At 38.8% G+C, this 19,688-nt stretch overlaps 1 protein-coding gene and 1 long non-coding RNA gene across 8 annotated transcripts in view; one reads left to right on the forward strand and one right to left on the reverse strand.

Annotated features, from left to right (window-relative positions):
• Eya4 (EYA transcriptional coactivator and phosphatase 4) overlaps positions 1 to 19,688 on the forward strand; it is a 286,279-nt gene that overhangs the window by 150,561 nt on the left and 116,030 nt on the right. The gene's annotated exons all lie outside the window — the stretch shown is intronic.
• Positions 13,288 to 19,688, reverse strand: part of LOC111816541 — a 19,635-nt gene continuing 13,234 nt past the window's right edge. The window contains exon 3 of the long non-coding RNA XR_002820906.1: positions 13,288 to 13,426. This is a non-coding gene — a long non-coding RNA (uncharacterized LOC111816541). The remainder of the gene's footprint in view (positions 13,427 to 19,688) is intronic.

The following is a 19,688-nucleotide window of genomic DNA, read 5'->3' on the forward strand; positions in this document are numbered from 1 at the left end:
GTATTTTTCTGGCTTTAGAAGTAGTTTCCTGACTTGTGAAAAATGTTCACAGCATTTTTCCTCCTCCAAATTACAAGCATAAATTGGCTTTGTGCCTGTATGATTTCCAGAGTGAGTTTTCTTAAAATAATGTTGATGGGAAGATAATTGCTTAATGCTGATGGGGAGAGTTCTGCCAACAAAATTATGTAACAGAAAACTCAAAGAATAGTTCTATAAAATTACTAGGAAAACAAAACGGAAAGACAGTTAAGCAGTTAGATCTCAAAAGATGGGCACTGGGTTTCCAAATTTCATAATATCGATGGGGCATGGTGGCGCACGTCTGTAGTCCCAGCCCTTGGGAGGCTGAAGCAGGAGAATTGCTGCAAGCTCAAAACCAGCCCAGGCCAGAAAACTGAGTTTAAGTCCAGCCTGAACAACATAGCAAAACCCTGTCTCAAAAAGGCAAAAATAAAATTCATGCTATCTTTAAGGGTTTCATGTTCTGAATTTGTACGTCAGAGTAGCAGTACATTTACTTATTTTTAGTTTTTTTTAATGTGATTATATATTCTCTACTTAAATGTGTTCATTTTAAATTACATACACCAAGTACGTATTATGTGCAAAATTAATAGTTGATAAAGTACTTAAAAGTAAAGTGCTAATAATGTTACATTATTACTAATGTTCACACTGATCCAGGTACAAGCTAAAAAATTTCATGCAAGCTCCCTTTGTGAATAGTCTGTGCCACTATTTTATTATTTCATTTAGTATTTAGTGCAGTTCATGAAATCAGACTCAGCATTTATACCCTGGTTAGTAGGTTGAAATATAGCTCACAAATGTCAAGGAGAGCAACAAAAATGAACAAAGTGTTGGTTATCTTCCTTTTCAGCCGTGCTATGTTTTAGATAGTTAAAAGCTTTTATATTCTGATTTAAGTTTAAAGTAACTTCAGTTAGCATCTTTTCCTTTCATATTAAATTGTAGGCTTTTATTGCTACAGTTTTCTTGGCATATATGCTAACCAAGTCTAGCTATTTGAAATAGTGCATACTGCAGGTCAGCTTTTAGAATTAGGCTGTAGGATAAAGCTTTCATCTCAGCTGATTTTGTTTTGGCCGCTCTACTTGGACTCAGTGTCATGGAAGGACCTCAGATCTTAAACACAAAAAGACCTGAGTTCAAAGCTCATTCCTTTACTTGCTAATGTCTACATTTCACATTCTTTCTAGCCACATCTTTCTCCCAGAAATCTGGTAAAGATTGAAGACTAAATTCAATGAAGAGTAAATTTGATGGAATTTTGTTAAATGTTTGATTCATAGCAAATGCCCCATGAAAGATAGCCATTGCTTTTCACAGTACCTACTTTTTTTTTTTTTTTTTTTTTGTGGTACCGGGGATTGAACTCAGGACTCTGTGCTTGCGAGACAAGCACTTATTTGACTGAGCTATCTGCCTGGCCCCAACAGTACATACATTTGGCCTTGGGAATTATGGATGGACTGATTAAACTGTGTCAGAAACCACGATGCAGTTTTCTTAGGGACAATCTGCTTTGCTCCCAGGGTCTTTTCCTGCATATCTCTCATGTTAAAAACTTCAAAATTGCAGCAGACACTGGGCAAAGGTGCCAGCAGCACCGTGTCTTGGACAGATCATACAGCTTTGCTTTCCTCTCAGCAATAACCGCAATGGATCAAGACGGAAAGAGATCAGAGCTGGGGCGTTGCACCCCACGGCACTGCGACCGTGACTTTCACAGACAGCTGCGGAACTTCCCTTTGTGCATTTTCTCTAAGAATTTCATTCAAAAACACTTTTGCAAAATTACCTGTGTGGCATAGAAGATGCCTCTTGTTTATAGTGATTTAACAGTGGCTTCCACCAGGGCAGCCACTGCACACGGCACTCGGCCCAGGATGGCTGAGGGTGGCTCTTCACGGCTGGGTCAGTACCTCTGAGGGAAGAATGGCCCACAGCATCCTTTAAATTGCTAGGAGGGGTTCTCATCATGGTGTCTTTATTCTCCTGTTAGTTGCTCTTCGCTCTTTATTAAGCGATTCCCTACAAACAACACCTTCCCATTCCATTCTGTCATGTTCCTAAAAACATGACATTGGTAAAATAACTGAGTATGATGAAAAAAATCCTCAAATGGGAATGTACCTGAGTGCCCCGAAGCCTTAATACAAACTCAGTCATCCACATAAATTGTTCCAGTAAGTACTGAGGCAGTAGAGTCAAGCGTTCCCTGAACAAATTCATTTTGATAAGGCACTGCGGGCATTTTTGTTTAAATGAGAAGCGTGTACTTGTGTGTTTATCCAGTCTGCGATTCAAGAAGCTGAGCCACATGGAGATGCTATCGGGGCACAGCCAGGAGTGTTAGACATTGCTCTGTGTTAGTCCCTTATGTAAAAAACCTGAGCTACCTGAAATATGGTCTTTAGGTATTAGCTCAGTCAGAAGTGGTTAGATAGATAAGCCAGAAGGAATAGAATTTAAATATAAAGGGTAGCAGGATAAATCTATTTGCAGATAAAGCAAAGTATCATGTTCATAGAGAAACAAGAGGGAAGCTAACCAGGGAAAGTCCAGTAAGAATTAGAAGAAAGTGTAGATTATAGAATTGTTAATTATTTGGCATCTCCATTAGTGGTCAAAATACTGCTACCAATAATAAGTAGCTGGTGTTGAATGATTAAGAAATGGCATTGTGCAGCGGTCAGTGGCGTGGGTCCTGCAGACAGGGTAGGGTAGAAGCTCAGCTTTCTCTACCTCGTTTTGTCTTTTCATCATGAGCACTCCATCTAGGCTTATCATCTAGCAGTTTTGGAGGGGTTAAGTTAGCTGAGAACACAGCCATTAAAATAGCACCATATGCTATTTTTATTATTTCAGTTGCTACTATATTGTATGCATGCATTTCTGTGAAAAGAAATATTAATATTGTGTGAGCCAAGTGGGGGGCAAACAATTCCAAACATGCCTGACATGTTACATTAAATTAAGTCTTTTGTGGTTTGCTTTTATCTGAAGTTAGCAGGACTCAGGGATTCTAATAACAAACTTTCAGACCATCTTGATTCACCTAAAGTGCAAAGAGGAGCTGATGTAGGACAAAAACTATGAAATGGTTACATTGATCTATTAATATTCCCACAGACTATATTGAATTCCTGAAGAATTAGCCTACAATAGTATTTTATACAGCATAGTAATATAAGCTAAATAATGTTTCTATTATCTCCAAATGCTTTCTATAACTGAAGGGAGAGAAATAATATTTCGTTTTGATATGTTTAAGAGGAGTATACACAGCATACAATGTTAATTCCATATTGAAGTGACAACCCATGGAAAATGTTTCTGAAGGAACATTTAATTTTCTTAATATCAGACAATATTTTTTAATATCAGACATTACATATTAATATCAGAAAATATTTGTTTTTCAATTGTGCTTAAATTCAGTCTTCTATTTTCACATTCTTCCATTAAAATGTCTTTTACACAAGAAAGAAATTTTTCCTCTAATAATACATCACAACTGTAGGAAATATGTTTTAACCACGTCTTCTTAATAAAATATCTCGGGACTTTAGGAACTGATTCCTCTGTTCCTCTTTTTTAATTCTGTGAATGTTGCTGATAAGAAACAAAGCAGATGAAAAATGAAAAGCATGTTCTCTTTCTCTCTCATTTTCTTTTTTTCTTTCTTTTTTTTTTTTTTTTTTTTTTGGTGGGCTCAGGATGCCTTAAGGGCAGGTCTGGTTTGGCTTGAGGATCGAACCACAGCATCCTGAGACTGACTATTTTGTTTAAGCAGGCACTTAAACAACTGAGCTAATGGGCAGGCCCCCATGTTCTCTTTTCTAATGCTGATTTTGTGTTGGTGATGAAAAATCAGATGCGTTCCAAATACTGAATTGAAGAATATTTTATTCATTAACTCATTTACAATATTTAGTTAGCATTTATAGAAGAGCTCTGTTTGTCCCTATCTTTGTAGTTCTTAGAAGAGACTATCCTTAAGTGATTTAGACAAATATTAGCTCTCAGTTTAATGTTTTTATTACAACATTCAGAACTGACATATTTCCTTTTACTTTTACAAGACACACAAGGTTATAGAAAATAAAATAAAAATCACTCATAGTTCCAGCTCATACAGTCTTTCCATCATAGAGAATAATTCCAATTTGTGCCTGAATAATACTTTTTTAAATAAAGCATTAAATTTGTGAAACCATTAATTTCTTAGATCTTCACGTACCCACAAAAGGAAGCATCCACCAATGGAAACACTTGGGTTTGTCCTGGAATGCCCTTCCTTGTCATGTCACCCTTCCCTTTGTCCACCTCTTTGTGGATCACTTATGTCCAGATTCCAGCCCCTTGGCTCTCTGCATAGGAAGACTGAAAGGGGAGGTCATAATTCCTCTTTTCCTGATTCAATCTCTCCTGTCTTATTCTATTTCAAAACTCACATAGGAAGTTCCCTGCTCACTTGGAGCTGGCATCAGTCTATTATTCTTTCTGAAAAAGCACACACCCATCTTCTTCATTGAGAACTCTTACTCTTTCACTGTAATTTGGGAGTCCACTTCCCTGAGAAGCATTTTCTGCCTTGAGTTAGAGGTGCCTTTCCTGCCTACGACTTCTGTCCACTGTGCTCATCACCGCCACAGCCTTAGTGCTATGTGAGAATACCATGACTACTGCCGCCCTAACTGGCGATGTCCTTGCTCGTGCCAGGTGTGTTACAGAGTATCTATAGGATGGATGGATAAGCATTATTTTGGCAATGTCCTTCCCCACTAAAACTCTTGTTATAGTCCAAATGACTGAGACTGAAGATTATAATTTTTGTTGTGGTAAGAACTATCATTATAAAAACCTCAAGCATGTCTACAAACTTATTTTTTTCTTACATTGTCATAATGATATGACTGATTTCCTCTGCTCTTATAAAAACTCATGTCCAGGGCAGGCAAAATAGCTCAGTGGACTAAGAGCCTGCTTTGGCAAGTGCAGCAACAAGGGTTGGATTCCCGGTCCTGCATGCCATGCTGGCCCTGACCCCGAGGTGCACTGAGCCAGCAACTGAGTCCGGGCGTGGTGGTGCACTCCTGTAATCCCAGCACTGGGGAGGCTGAAAACAGGAGGATCACTATGAGTCCAAGCTGCGTAGTGAGACCCTGTGCCACATACATAAAATGAAAAAAAAAAAGAAAAAAAGAAAAAAGAAGATCACGGCCAATATGTTACATCCTAGTACCTGTTTATGGAAGGCAATACTCTTCACTCATTAACTTAAAAATTACTTTGACAAGTATTTATTGACCATAAGTTATGTGTTAGGTATTTTTCTAGCAGGGAGGCTACAGCAGGTTGTCAAATTGAAGTTTCTTCTTGGAGCTTAACGTTCTAATGGACTGACACAAACAATAGTAAGGACAGGTATATAGAATAGAGTATATTGGATAATAGTAAGTACTTTATGCAAATTAGGCTGTTAACCTTCATAAATCTTTTCATCCACTCATTCATTCAAGCACTGAATCATTCAACAGGTGGTTACACAGCACTTGGCTTATTTCAGGGTCTGTTGTAGGTAATAAAACGAATTTAAGCTATGTTATATGTAGCTCTTGTCCTAATAACATTTATGAAAGGGGAGAGATGAATGCGTATGCAGCTAGTAATCCAAGGAAGTGTCATAGGACACAACTAGTTGTTAAAGGAGAGAAAAGGAAATCAAGGCTTCCAGGAAAAGGCAACATCCCATAGTATGTGGTGCTGTCAGTGGGGTTTCATCTGCAGCACTGGAAGGTGTCGCATCTGCAGGCAGTCAGCATCAGAAAGCCTTTGAATGAAAGAAGTATGTATTCTGTGATTTATCTTCATTAAAATGTTTTAAGGTCTATCCAGGCATGGTGGTGCATGTCTACAGACCCGGTACCCAGGAGCTGGAGGCAACAAGATCAAGAGCTTAAGCCTAGCGCGAGCTGCTTAGGGATACCCTAACTCAAAAAATAAAAAAAAAATCTAAAATTTATCATGACATTTAGTGCTTTGATCTTCAAAATCATATTGCCCTTGGCTATGTGCCAATACATGTGTTGCAGTGGGTAGCCTGTGTGCGCTTCACAAACTGAAAGCTGTTACATCATTTTTCTAGAAGTTTTTTTTTAATGAAAATTAAAATGAAATGAGTGAAACTCATTTCTTTCCTTTTAATCTCATTTTCTTTTCCTAAGAAATAATATTAAGTAATAAGTGAGGAAGAAACGCAGAGTAATATAAAATCAAACTATGCTTATGATTATAGAGAAAATCTGGCTAGAGAAATATATCTATAGCACTGGATTTTCCAGGAGTTGGAAGTTGAAGCAGGCACTTACTTACCTTTTATCTTTCAGATGTCCTGTCTACCCTGAGTATGTTTTACATATGAGTGTTGATATCAAAACATGTTACTAAAATGCAAAATATCCTATTTGTTCGAATTTTGGAAGAAGGAAAACAAGAGTCATTTTCATTTCTTTAAGGAAAAGATGATTTAAAACTCTTATTTTGAACAATTAAAGTTCATTGTTGAAATGTTAACTCAGTTTCATTAGCTACATCTTACCCCATGGGTAACCTACACTTCTAAGTATGGAGTGGGCACTGTTTTATGTACTGAAGGAAAGGTTTCATCACAGGATTTTTATCTTAGTCATTTCTTTAGTATTATTGCGACTCAGTGTTTCTTGAATGGAAATAAGATTGGACTAGATGTTAGGGGAGAAGGAGACAGACCCCATAAGCCCAAACTCTTTCCACATAATGGAAACTTTTGTTCTTGTTTCTTCTGGAGCTTTATTCCCTCCACCCTCTCTACGCCCTGGCTTCATGTTACAGCAAATGCAGCAGAGGCTGCCTCTTCCCTTGACTCTTGCATAATCCAAAGACCCCCTGTGCTGGAGATAAAATGTAGTCATAAATCTTCTCAGCTCCAGTAATTTTAGTTTCCTAAATTCAATTAAATTGAGCCTAGAAAGAATTTATAAATCAAACAGTGAGGTCTGTATAGATTCAGTTTAGGGATTCTGATGCTTGCTACTTATAGATTTTTCAGGAAAGAAAAAAATGCTGCTGATTTTCTCTGCTTTTTTTTTTTTTTTTTTTTTTTTTTTTTTTTTGCAGCTTCCTTGTGAAGGTCTTATTTATTGAAACTAAACTTGTATCTATCAAATTATGAAACTACTATTTATCATGCAGCCCAAGTCTGCTTCCCAAATGATAAATAGAATGCCTGAGAATCAAAAGCTGCTTGTTTGGTTGCCTGATTTTCCTAGCATTCTTTGGAGGATTTGAAGCTGAGGGCAGGAGGAGGATGTACCTCCACTCTATATTAAGTACTAAACACAGAAAGGGGATTAGGGTAATCTTTAACTTATTAATTAGGCAAACTTTCCAGATCTATTATGCATACGTTTATAGTTTGCTTTCCTGTTTATCCTGCAGTTTGGATTTTGTTAAAGAGTATTTATTACTCAAAATTTGATTGCTATTACCAAACGAGTCATGCATGCTTGGACCCTGCATGGTAAATAGGCCATTGCTCCTGCATCTTTTGTTGATGAGTGACCTGCTCCATGTCTTGGCGAAGAACAGGGAGGATGTTCCTTCTCCAAGGGTGACATCTGGCTCCTTGGAGGATTCCATGTGCGCTTTTGTTAATGGGCTTGAGTTTGCCCTTTTATGTGGTTACACTGCAGATGGATTGTCTGAATACTCTTGTCCCTTTGAGTTATTTGTATGAAAGATTAAATAAAAGAAAACTTTTTCCTGATTTCTGGAATTTCCACATAAGATTGAATGGATCTCAACAACTGTAGATTTTCTTTTAGTTTTGGAAAAAATTATATAAAGTTCTTACAAAGGCAACCTAATATGATAAATGGCATAGACTGTGGGTCAGAATACTTAAGTTAGAAAGCTGGACTTGATATGTGCTGGCTGTAAGGTTTTATGCAGAACATTGTACCTTTCTGTCTCAGTTTATGCATTTGGAAAGTAGATGAAAATACTGCTGCCGATCTCCTATGTTTTTGTGAAATTCAAATGAGGTTACACCCCCGAAGATTTCAGGATGCTACCTGCAACGTATGAAGTGTCCAATAAATGTTACTCATAATAGAATTATTATTTACCCACCAGACAAGAATGTGTTCTGGAATAGATTTGGATTTAAGTGTCAAGAGGTTTTCTTCTAATTTTGGTGGCACTAAAGGAGATCAGGACAGTCTTCAACTTATTAATTATGCAGATTTTCCCTGAGTATCATGAGTTCTTTTGTAGTTTTCCCATCAGTGCTACAGTTTGGATTTGGCTAAAGAATATTTATTACTCAAGTTTTCATTGTTATCACTGAACATATTGTGCATGTCATGCTTGGAGAGGAGGCCATTGCTCCTCCATCTTTTGTTGATGAATGACTTACTTTTGGTTGGGATTCTGTAAGTGTGTAGTCATTTTTAGTGGACAGTAACTGTAATTGTTTTTTGAGATTAAAAAATGAGTTTACTTTCCACTAACTAGACTTTGACCATGCAAGATCCATGTTCCCATCTGGGTTTCAGTGGAAGGGCTATGAAGTTGGCATTGAAGTGGTCTCTAAGTCCTGATTTCATAGCTTCCGGGTCATTTGGAAACAGCTTAGCTCCTGCCAGGGAAGGAAGACACTATAGGCTGTATTGATAAGAAGACATGGGAACCCGTCCTGGACCCATTTGACACAATGCATTAAAATGTCTACTCAAGGGCCAGTGAGATAGCTCAGGGGACGAAGCACCTGCTCAGGCAAGCACAGGGACCGGGGTTCCATCCTACAGGCCAAGCTGGCCCCACCCCTGGGTGCGCTGAGCCAGCCACTGAGACCAGCCGTGGTGGCGCACACCTGTAATCTGAGCACTGAGAAGACTGCAAACAGTAGGCTCTCCATGAGTCTGAGCTGCACAGTGAGACCCTGTACCAAATACATAAAATAAAATAAAAATAAATAATTTTTTTAAATGTCTACTCAGTACTCAGATGACATTAGCACCTTATAAACTGTCTGCACTCCTGTGTCCTTCATAGCATTATTCACAACATCTATATTATGGAAACACCTGAAGTACTGATAAATCAATAAATTGCCCGTGAGGGAGACGTACAAATATAATATATAAATTATACTATGTAATATGTTAATATTAAAGTAGATTATTTTTGAATATTATAATAAAATTCTAATATTAGAAAACAGAATATTAAAGTCTTCTTAAAAAGCTGAATAATATTCTAAACATTTTCTAACAGTATCATTATTCATAATAATAATCTAACATATATAAGAATATTATTTGTCCTTAAAATTGGAAGACATTATGCTGAATCAAACACTTATGCAAAGACAAAAGCTGTGTAATCTCTCTTGCATGAGACAACTTGACAAATAAAAATGGCTGACTGCATAGAACATAAAGTAGCAACCAGGGATGGAAAAAAAGCACACAAAGAAACATGGGTTAAAAGGTACAAAGTTATAGTTCCATAGTCTAGAGATCAAAAGTGAAGTGGGACTGGAATTTTTCTAAAATCTTTCATTTAACTCAGTGGTCGAGTGCCTCGGTCACCCATGGCACAGCGGGCTGTTTGTACCATCAAAAGCTATGACTCTTTTAGAATATTTTGCTGAGTTTACACACCTATAATATTCAATAACGGAACTTAGAAAAAATGGGTATACCGATGAATGTCCATTTTGTATCTATGTATTCAAAATGGTTAGGATAGATATATAGTTGCATTCTCTTAATGAATAGAATGATTTGTTCTAATGATGTTTGTAAATAGGATCACAAGTCCGCATCTTGTACAGCAATTAACCACTAGAAGAATATATGCAGTGTATTATTTGTTGAAACTGTACTTCCAATTTGATTTGAAACTGTCTCATTGCTATCTGTTTATCAATAAAACTTTGAAAAAAAATAAATAAATAAAAATTTCATCAGTGTTAAAACCACCCCCCCCAAAAAAAAGCTATGCGAAGTGCCATCACTGCTCTGCATGTCCCTACGACAAAATTTCTGTTCTGTTCTTCTCTTCAGGATTTTTGAACAACTAGCTAACACACACACACACACACACACACACACACACACACACAGCATTTAAACTTTTGGGACAGTTCAGCCTCTGGGTATCTATTAAATTTAATGCAGTAAATTTGCTAGTATTTGACAGACAGGTTTGCAGAAAGGCAACGTAGATGTATAAAGACAATCACAACCTTAGTCCTTTCTGTGCTGCAGATATCTGTCACATCCCATTAACTGTTTTCTCGAGATGATAAGACTTTATTCTTGACCTTGACTAAGTGTAGGAAGCAGTTGGCATCCTTGCAAACTTTCTACTACAATACATTACAGAAAGAAATAAAGTATACATTTTAGACATAGGGATGTGTTATCGTGTTAGTTAAACATAAATTACATTCTGTGTCCTCTTCAAATTGATGTAAGCATTAGAGTGAACAGCATCATTTAAAGATGAAATATAGAAAAGGACATTACTTTGAGAAAGTGTTATTTTATAAATTGAGTATGATGAAGAATATCAGACAATTCTTTCTGGGTCACACTCTTATAAAGATTATCAACCAATATGAAAATTAGCAAGCTTTTACAAAGCAAATGTCTCAACTTGACCAGGAAGAGTCCCTTGCTAGAACCAAGTTCTCTGTATTTTTCCACTGAAGTAGGCTCTTAACTCCTTCTCTCCATCATGTGCTTTCTTCTTTCCCTTGAAGGCTCCCCCTTACTCCTGTGGCCCCAGCCTCCTTGCGCCAGGCTTTCCTGGGGCTCCCCTGCAGTCCACTTCAAACAGGGCTCTGGTTCCCTGGTGAGCCAGCTAAGTTATTACCCCCAGGTGTCGATTCCCCTTTGTCATTGCTGGATTTCACCTCTTTAGCTTGGAATCAAGGGGGAAAAGGGAAAGCAGTTGGAAGAAGATCAAAGTAGTAGCTCTGTACTTGGAGCAGCAGCCCTGAGGCTGAACCCAAGTCTATACTTCTGCTCTTCTTTCCTCTCCCGACAGGGTCCCCAGCCCATCAGCTCACATCACCCTCTGACCTTCTGCCCTGTGCAGCCTAGCCAGATGAGAGGGGCATGTGGCTAAGCCATGGCTCATGCTTAGAATGACTTTATTTTTACTTTTGCATACGAGCCGACAGGTTCAGCACTGCATGGTGCTTATTTAATGGTTTGGCAAATCCATAGATGACAGATGAGGGCTTCTTACTTTTTTGACTTAGTATTTTAAGAACTTCTTCTTTGTTCCCAGGGAGTCAAGAAGGATGAAAGTTATGTTGATTTAGAGACACTTTGTTCCTTCACATCACCGTCAAATGTTTCATCAAATTCTTATGCTGCAGGATGTAATTGTTAGGTGTGCTATAAAGCAATCTAGGAAACTCCAGGATAAAAGCAAATACAACCGTGCCACTCATGATTTTCTTTTAAACTCATGATCAATAAAATATTTCATGCTTTATTTTTTGTATTTTAGGTAAGGCTCTTCAGCGTGTTCAGGGTCTCACTTCTAGATCAGCGTGTTCAGGGTCTCACTTCTGCCTGTTTACAACCTCCCAAGAGCTGGGATTACAGGCACATGCCACCACACCCAGTCTCAATTGCTGTCTCAGGGTGTTGCCCCAGGGGTGGGGCCATCAAGGCAGGCCCAGGGATGGAAACCCTGAGCCCTGTGTCTGCTTGCAGGCATTTTAATCCACTGAGCTATTTGACTGGCCCTTAAGTTAGTGGGTTTTGTTTTTGTTGTTGTTGTTGTTGTTGTTGCTTGGTTGGTTTTTTTGGTACCGGGGTTTGAACTCAGGACCTTGCCCTTGCCAAGCAGACGCTTATACTACTGAGTTATCTCCCTGGCTTTCATGCTCTTCCTAGAAAATCCAGAAAATATACAGTATTTTAAACCAAAAACAAAATCCTTCTACCCAGACATAAACACATTTTGACATTTTTATATGTATTTGGAATAGCATTAAAAATTCACTTTTTTAGTCCCGTCTCAGAATTCTGAAAGTTACTGACATATCAAATCATGAGCTTATATGAATTTATATAATTATTTCTTCATTGGGGAATATTTCTGTCCCTCCTAAAATTTTCCACCTTATGAATAATGTATTGAACATATTTGCATAAAGCTTATATTGCTGACTTTCTTAGAATGAACTTCTCAAAAGGCAATTGCAGCTCAAGCACTGTACATATTTAAGTCAGTTGTCCACCAAGCTCGTACTGTTGTGAAACAAAGACTCCCAGGTTGTAGTAGGTCTTATCTCATGCTTGTCAACAGTGTTACCTTTATTTCAAACACTTATAAAGCTTGCTGTCTCATAAATTCACATATATTTTTAGTAAGTTAGGTTACAACTCAGTTTTTGAAGTACGATAGGCGTACTGAAACATGAACACACTACAAATTGCAGTCTTGAGAACATAAAACTAGACACACCCACAGGATCAGCACACAGAGAAGACCTCAAACAGGAGTCATTTACAGAATTTTCCCTCTTGCTCAATCCCTGCCAAGTCATAATTTTCATGGCTGACCTTAACATTGTAAGTTAATGCTAGCTTATATAAATGGAATTTTGTGTAATGCTTGTATTTGTGTGTGTGTGTCTGTCTGTCTGCCTGCCTATCTGTCTATCATGCTTCTTTTGTTGAACTTTGTAAAATTCCTGCATATTCCTGCACATTTGTTACAGTCTACTGATTTCTGCTAAGTGATTGTTTTGTCAAGGGAGATCTCCATAAAGGATGACAAAAAATCTGTCCTCTCCAAATGACCTTCATCTGTTCCTTTTCTGGTTTGATAATTCTCCCAGATCATCTGTTCCGCCCATGGCCTAGTGTCTTAGTTACTGTTTATTCGTTGCTGGGTCAAATACTCAACACTCAAAATGAAGGAAGGAAAGGTTTATTTAGCTCACAGTTACTGGAGGTTCAGTCCATATTCCGCTGGCTCCAAGGCAAACAGCAGTTCATGCAGCAGAAAACAATGAAGAGCAGAGGAGGAGCAGCAGCTGCAGCGGCGTCCATCAAGCCTCTCTCTTCCTTCTGTGCTGACTGTGAAGACCAGCGCTCCACAGTGAAGATCTGAGCTCCTCCAAAGTGGTGCGGCTGCCTTCAAGCTCCTCCAATGACTGAGACTTCTCCAGGGAAGCAGGACCAGGCGGAAGGAAAACAGGCAGGGCGACTTCCTGCCTTTCTCAATTCCTGGACCCTGCCCACCTGCAGGGCGAGGCTCCCACGCTGAGATCTGCCCGAGCTGATTCAGCCAAGTTGACACAATGCATCAACTAACACACCTAGCAGCAGTCATAAGTTCCTGTCCCTTTTCTTTCTGCTCTACCTCCTGGCTGGTGGTTGGGAGTGATGTCTTCTTCACTTGACTTTGGCCAGTAGGTACAGGGTGCTTGAGTTTTCATCACAGCTCTGCAGCTGGATGAGGCAGGGGTGTGTGGTGCCCATGAACACAACCAAATGACTATTTATTACTGTAGAAGATAGGGATTAGAAGCCCTGGGGGGCAATTAGGAGTAGGTCAGAAATGATGTGTTCTTCAGTTCTCTTAAGATCCTTGACGATTATTCTACACTTCAAAATTAACTCTTTCTCATTTCTAATGGAATGTGTTTAAAATTTTTCCTGCTCTCCTTTGGTCCATTTCACAGTCTCTTCATATTCCCACATCTGAAGTTCTTACTTCCTACATCTCAGCTGAGAACAGGAGACCACCTGCTGCCTCTGCTTCCTCCGCACCTATTGCCTACAGACATCTTTCTTAGCCCCCATTGCTGTTACTCTGACATGATGTGTTTCATTCTGTCAACACAGATTTTCTGTAGGTTTAGCATCATTCCAGAGTTTAGCAACATCTTTTATTGTTAACTTGGTGCACTTGATTTTCATTCCTTTACTTATCTCTGCTACATTGCCACTATTGTTCTGTTCACAACTCTCAAGTTGCTATTGTTTGAGACAGGTTATTGCCATGTAACCCAGGCTGGCTTTGAACTCACTATGTAGCTGAGGTTGGCCTTGCACTTGTAGCAATCCTCCTGCCTCAGCTTCCTAGGTGCTGGGCTTACAGCTGTGTGCCACCGGTCCTGGCTGTGACACTCTTAGACCTTCTTCCTTCCGCTGTCCTGAGGTCATGCCTTTACAGCTTTCCTGCCATCTTTTGATTTTTTTTTTCTTGTGTCTCTTTTTGCCTTTTTGTCTATCCCTTAAATAATGGTGCTGTCCAGGGTCCTATCCCATTTATCTTTCCACAAACACCTTTTATTGGGTGACCTCTCCCGCACACCCGTAGAGCAAACACTCTGTATGTGCTGATGAATCTTAAATGTGTTTCCAGCAGTGATTCTAACCAAACCTTCCTGCTGATGTTTGGATAGCTCTACTTGCCTCTCCCTTAGGCATCTTAAATTCTGCATTTCCAGAATTGCTGGATCTCCATCTGTAAAAGTTTCCCCTCTTTCTTTGCCTCTTAGCTCAGTAAATATTACTTTTCTCCATCATACAAATCTGGATGTTCATCTTTGGGTCTTTTTATATGTTTTTCCTCATAGGAAATCTGTCATGATTTACTACAAAAAGTCATCTTCCTAGAATTTGTGCAATCTATTGACTTTTATTGATCTCTATTTCATACATATAAACTGTCACCTAAATGGTGGTCTTTTAGTCATTTCTCTGAACCTGGTTTTCTCTTCTAATCCATTCTCTATGCAAGGTAAAGGGATTTATAAAAATTAAAGGTGCAAGTGTGTAATTTCACTAAGCCGCAGGTGGCTCCTGAGTGTCTATAGTATTAGGTCAGCTTCCCTACTGTGAAGTGGTGGTGCCCTGCGATCTGGCACCTGCGGCCTTGCCCCCTTCCCTTAGTCTCACATCCTCTGTTCATTTCACCCAGCACACACTCCACGTGCTTTCGCATGTCTTGGCCTTACACGTGTTTGCAGCCCCCTCAGTTCCTGTTTAGATTTCAGAGCATATCTGATGGTTTTTTCTGCTAAGAACCAACCCGAGGGTTGGTGAAGAATCCCTCTTTCATACTCTCAATGGGTTGTGTACTCACTCTGAGCATAAAGAAAATGAAAACTTTATTGCAATTTTATGTTAATTGTGTCCTCTCTAGACTTTGAACTTCTAGTTTTTATTGCATTTTGATATTAAAATATTTAACACCAGATACAGCATCAGCACAGACTCAGACCCAGTAGAAAGAAGGCCGGGGAGGTACTTTATTATTCCAGGTTTTACTTTCTCAATTCATTTGTGTCTGGCTTGCTTAATTTTGCATCATGGTCTGAGAGTTTTCCCCACAGGAGAAGCTGTGGAAATGATGGGGTTTGTTAGATTTCTTTTGTGTTTCTCAGGGATCCCTGTCCTAATATCTAGTGTCTTGAGAACTGTTGTTTACTATATTCTGTTTGTGTGCTTGTGCTTGTTTGTTGTTGTTTATTTACTTTACATAATTTGGAGAATAAGTCCCCTCCTTGTTAATCCATTTTGGATAAAAGCAAGGGTATTGTCATGTGTTTTGTCTATTGAGGTGGTTGGATTTTATGTTATCTCTTGGTCTTTATGTTTGTTCTTTATGCAAATACATTCATTTGATCTTTCATAAAACTTATCCTGTTTTCCAAACTCACAAGCAAGATTAGAAAGTTCAGGTAACTAACCACAATTCGCAAAGTTTGTAACATTCAAACTCATGATTGATATGAAACATGACTTTGTCTCCATTTATCACCATTTTGATAAACTGGAGAGCCTAGCCATATTGATAAACTTCACTCTTGCAGATATAAGTGACAACAGTACGTTGGTCCTTACACAAAGGGAAGCTTTTGATAGACCATTTCTTACCTATCCACGTCCTGTTTAAAGACCTTCCAGTTGGTCCATTTTTTAAAACATAGGAAATGCCAAGAATTTACAATAGTCTGAAAGCCTTAGCAAACCTAGGTCTGCCATTATCCTGGGACCATGGTCTACTCTTCTCTATTGGTCTTTGGTATTTTCTAGTCCAGTAGCATCTTCTCTGTCCTTTGAAGTCACCTAGTACACCACTTTTCAATCTCTTCTCCAAGTATTGCTTTCTGTTTGGCATCCTCTGCCCCCTGGTATCTGCATGAATCATTCCTTTACTGGATTCAAGTTCATGCTCAGTGGGAATTAAGAGGCATATGTGACCATTACATGTAAGTTGTATCTTCTTCTACTCATCAGCATTGTCAGTATCTTCACATTTCTATTACAGAACTTACCATTTCTTAGCACAATATGTAATTTATTTAGTCATTACACAGGTAAATTTCACAGAGAGAGAGATTTCCACTTGACACCACCATGTTCTACAAGATCCCCTCCACTTAGAATGGCAACTGCTACTTTGTAACTTCTCAATAAATATTTTGGGTAATTAATGTTCTAGGTCCTATGCCAGATAAGACAGAGCCAAAATCTCCCCTTCATAATCTAAGGGGAGAACACAGACATGCAAATAGAAAGCAGTGTGTAAGGAAGGCGGTTGAGACAGTATAGAGAATCTCTCAGTTTGTCCTGAGTGGACTCAGGAACTGCTTTTAGAGAAAAGTAAGGTCTTTGGTAATTCTCTAAAGATCAACCAGAATCATTAAATAGAGAATAAAGGCAGGATGTTCCAGGCAAAGTGAATCTTTGTGCAAGGATATGAGATCAAGAAAGAGCACACCTTGCGGAGGACACTGAGATGTGATTCTCTGAGCACTGGGGACTCATAAGGAACTCCAGAAGGGAGAGCCACAAGCGGATGATCTTCTTCTCAAAGGATCACTCAGGCTACAGCATGAAGCACAGATTTGAAGGAGATAAATCATAGGTTAAAAAAATTTAAAGGTTAATTCACAGCCTAAGCCAGAGTTTAAATACAGATAATTTAAGAAAAGTTTGGGAAATTAATGTTGATGTTAGATGGGTGGGATTTACAGTTGCTGGCACCCACTTAGTATGAGGAGGGAGAAGGTCAAGATAGACCCAGGCAACCCCAGGTAGCTGCCATTTAAAAGCTCTTGTACGTTATCTTCCTCAGCCAGTTAACAGCTGTCTACATTGATCAGTTATTTTATTGTTTTGTCTGCTGGTTTTATTTTAAATTCCTCATTAAGTGCCATTTTTCATTCTAACTGCATTCCAGAAAGCCCAAAAAGAAAAGCATTCAGGAAGAGAATATGAGAGGAATGTGCATAGGAGTCCTGTAAATTAGTAAATCGGCTTCAGGGAGAATTTCATTATCACATAAAAAAGATAAAGCATTCTGCATATGTTACACTGCAGTGTTATCTTTGATAAGCAAAATTACACAAGCACAACAATGTTCACACCGAAATTTTTGCATGAAGAATAAAGGTCTTACATCTATTTTACCTTACTCAGCAAAAATCAAACTAGTAGAGTCATGCTCTCTTGAGTAAAACGTATGCTACACCTTGGCTCACAAATGAATGGTGAACAGAGCAGAGTGCTCTTCCTTTGGCATCCACGCTGAGGATAGGTGTATGAGAGAGAGCTGAGGCCAGCTGCCCGCTACACTTGTGCAGCTGTGAGGTGCTCCAATGGTGGGCACATGCTGAATAGTTTTGCTCTTATAGAGTACAGTAAAGCAGTTTGTTGATAAAACATTTTTCCTATATATTGTTCATAGGATCATTATGTAATTTGAAATCATTGTCATAGCTAGAATTTTGCATGTCATTTGAATCTGAAATATAAGCAAAAAATGTTCTAATTAGGGAGCAGATGTGGTACGCATGCCTATAGTCCTTCATCCTAGAATTCTGAGGCAGGTCACAAGTTTGAGCCTAATCTGAGATACTGACTTATTGAGACCCAGTCAACAAAATAAATGCTAGAGATACACCTTACCCCACAACTTCTGGGTTCAAACCCAAGTTTAAAAACTAAAATGTGAAGAATATTTTAGTTGAAAGAGACCTAAAAATCAGGGCAAATGTGTTCAGTTTATTGGTAGGGAACCTGCAGGCCAAAGACCTTCACTGACTTTCACAGTATTTGAGGAGTTTGAGGCAAGGACCAAGATGAGAGTGTAAGTTCACTGTTCCTACTTCACTCTTCTTTCCACTTCAATCCTGTGTCTAAACAGGAAAGCTAAAGGTGTCTTTTAAGAAGGTGGATCTATTGGTAGATCAAAAATGAAGGCTGAGGTGAGAAGGTCTGGACAGCACTGTGTGGATTTGCATTTGAGACAGAGAAGAAATGAATCAGGTGGAAGTGAATTGAAACAAAAGTGAGAAGAAAATATGAGGTCAGTTAGCAAGATAAACTCATAGGACTTGCAATAAATTGGTTAATGTGCATGGCAGGAAGAATATACATGTTGTGAAATGTTGAATGAATACAGATGTATAGAGACATGTAAGCAGAGTGGCACCTAAATTCATGACCTTGATTATTGCCATGATTCTGTTTACAAACCAAGCATGATGAGAAGCAAATCAAATTCAAAGTCTGGGTCCAGTGCTGACCTTATAGGGAAATTTGATTTAGTTCTTGTCCAGTTTTATTTGAGACCAGAATTGTGGAGAGAATTGAGTTCATGACCTCACTTACCGCTGTATATATGCCTCAAACAAATACTTACCAGAAATACACCACATACTGGATAAACAAGCGTATTACCACTAAAGTCTGAAAAACAACGAAGTACTTCCTTGTTCCTTTCTTCTGTGTAAGAACACTACAAGATATTCTCACTGGGCTACATAGGAAATAAGGCTCAAAGAGGTTAAATGTTGGCTTAAAAGGCAAAGAGGTCTTGAGCTGAGACTTTAAGGAAAGTCTCCTGAATTAAAATACGGACCTTTCATGAAATGCCTTTCTCATAATCCAAAAAGTATAGAAGATTTTGAGTTTTATATTGCAGCTGAGTTTGCAGTCTAACATATCTATGCCTTTACTTTGGATAATGTGCAGCAGTTCTCCTGAAAAAACTGTACCCTGCAGCCTCTTCTGATTTTCCAGATTTTAATTGCATTTGGCTACTGCTTTTCCCAGGGTTTGACAGCTAACGCTGCAATGCGCTGCACTATGACATCAGTTTTCTTATGTTCTTTCTTTAATTTTTCATTCTTCATCAGCTGGTAGAGTGGGAGGAGGCTCTCTGTATATTACACTGTGCTTACGATAAGAATCCATGTACGATACAGCAAATTCTATGAAGCTAAGCCTCCCACTTGTGTTGTAATGAATCACATGCTAGAAGTTTATTCCCAGGAACCTGTTTTTTCAGCATGGTATCTGAGTAATAGCTCACATGTTTTAGCAAGGGTATGTGACAGCTGTGGCTGATTCTTGGGCATCGGCATGCACGTGCTAGACTGTTAGACATTTTATGAATGTCTTAGCCCTAGAATGCCTAGCACAGTAACTTGCACATACTCATTGCTCAAAAATTTTCATAGTGGGGCTGGAGAGATGGCTCAGTGGTCTAAGGCACCTACTTAGAACAAGCTTGGCAAAGCATCAGGGACCGCGGTTCAATCCCCCAGCACCACATGCCAG

Source organism: Octodon degus, unplaced genomic scaffold, assembly GCF_000260255.1.
Source record: "Octodon degus isolate 3935 unplaced genomic scaffold, OctDeg1.0 scaffold00034, whole genome shotgun sequence".
Taxonomy (NCBI): domain Eukaryota; kingdom Metazoa; phylum Chordata; class Mammalia; order Rodentia; family Octodontidae; genus Octodon; species Octodon degus.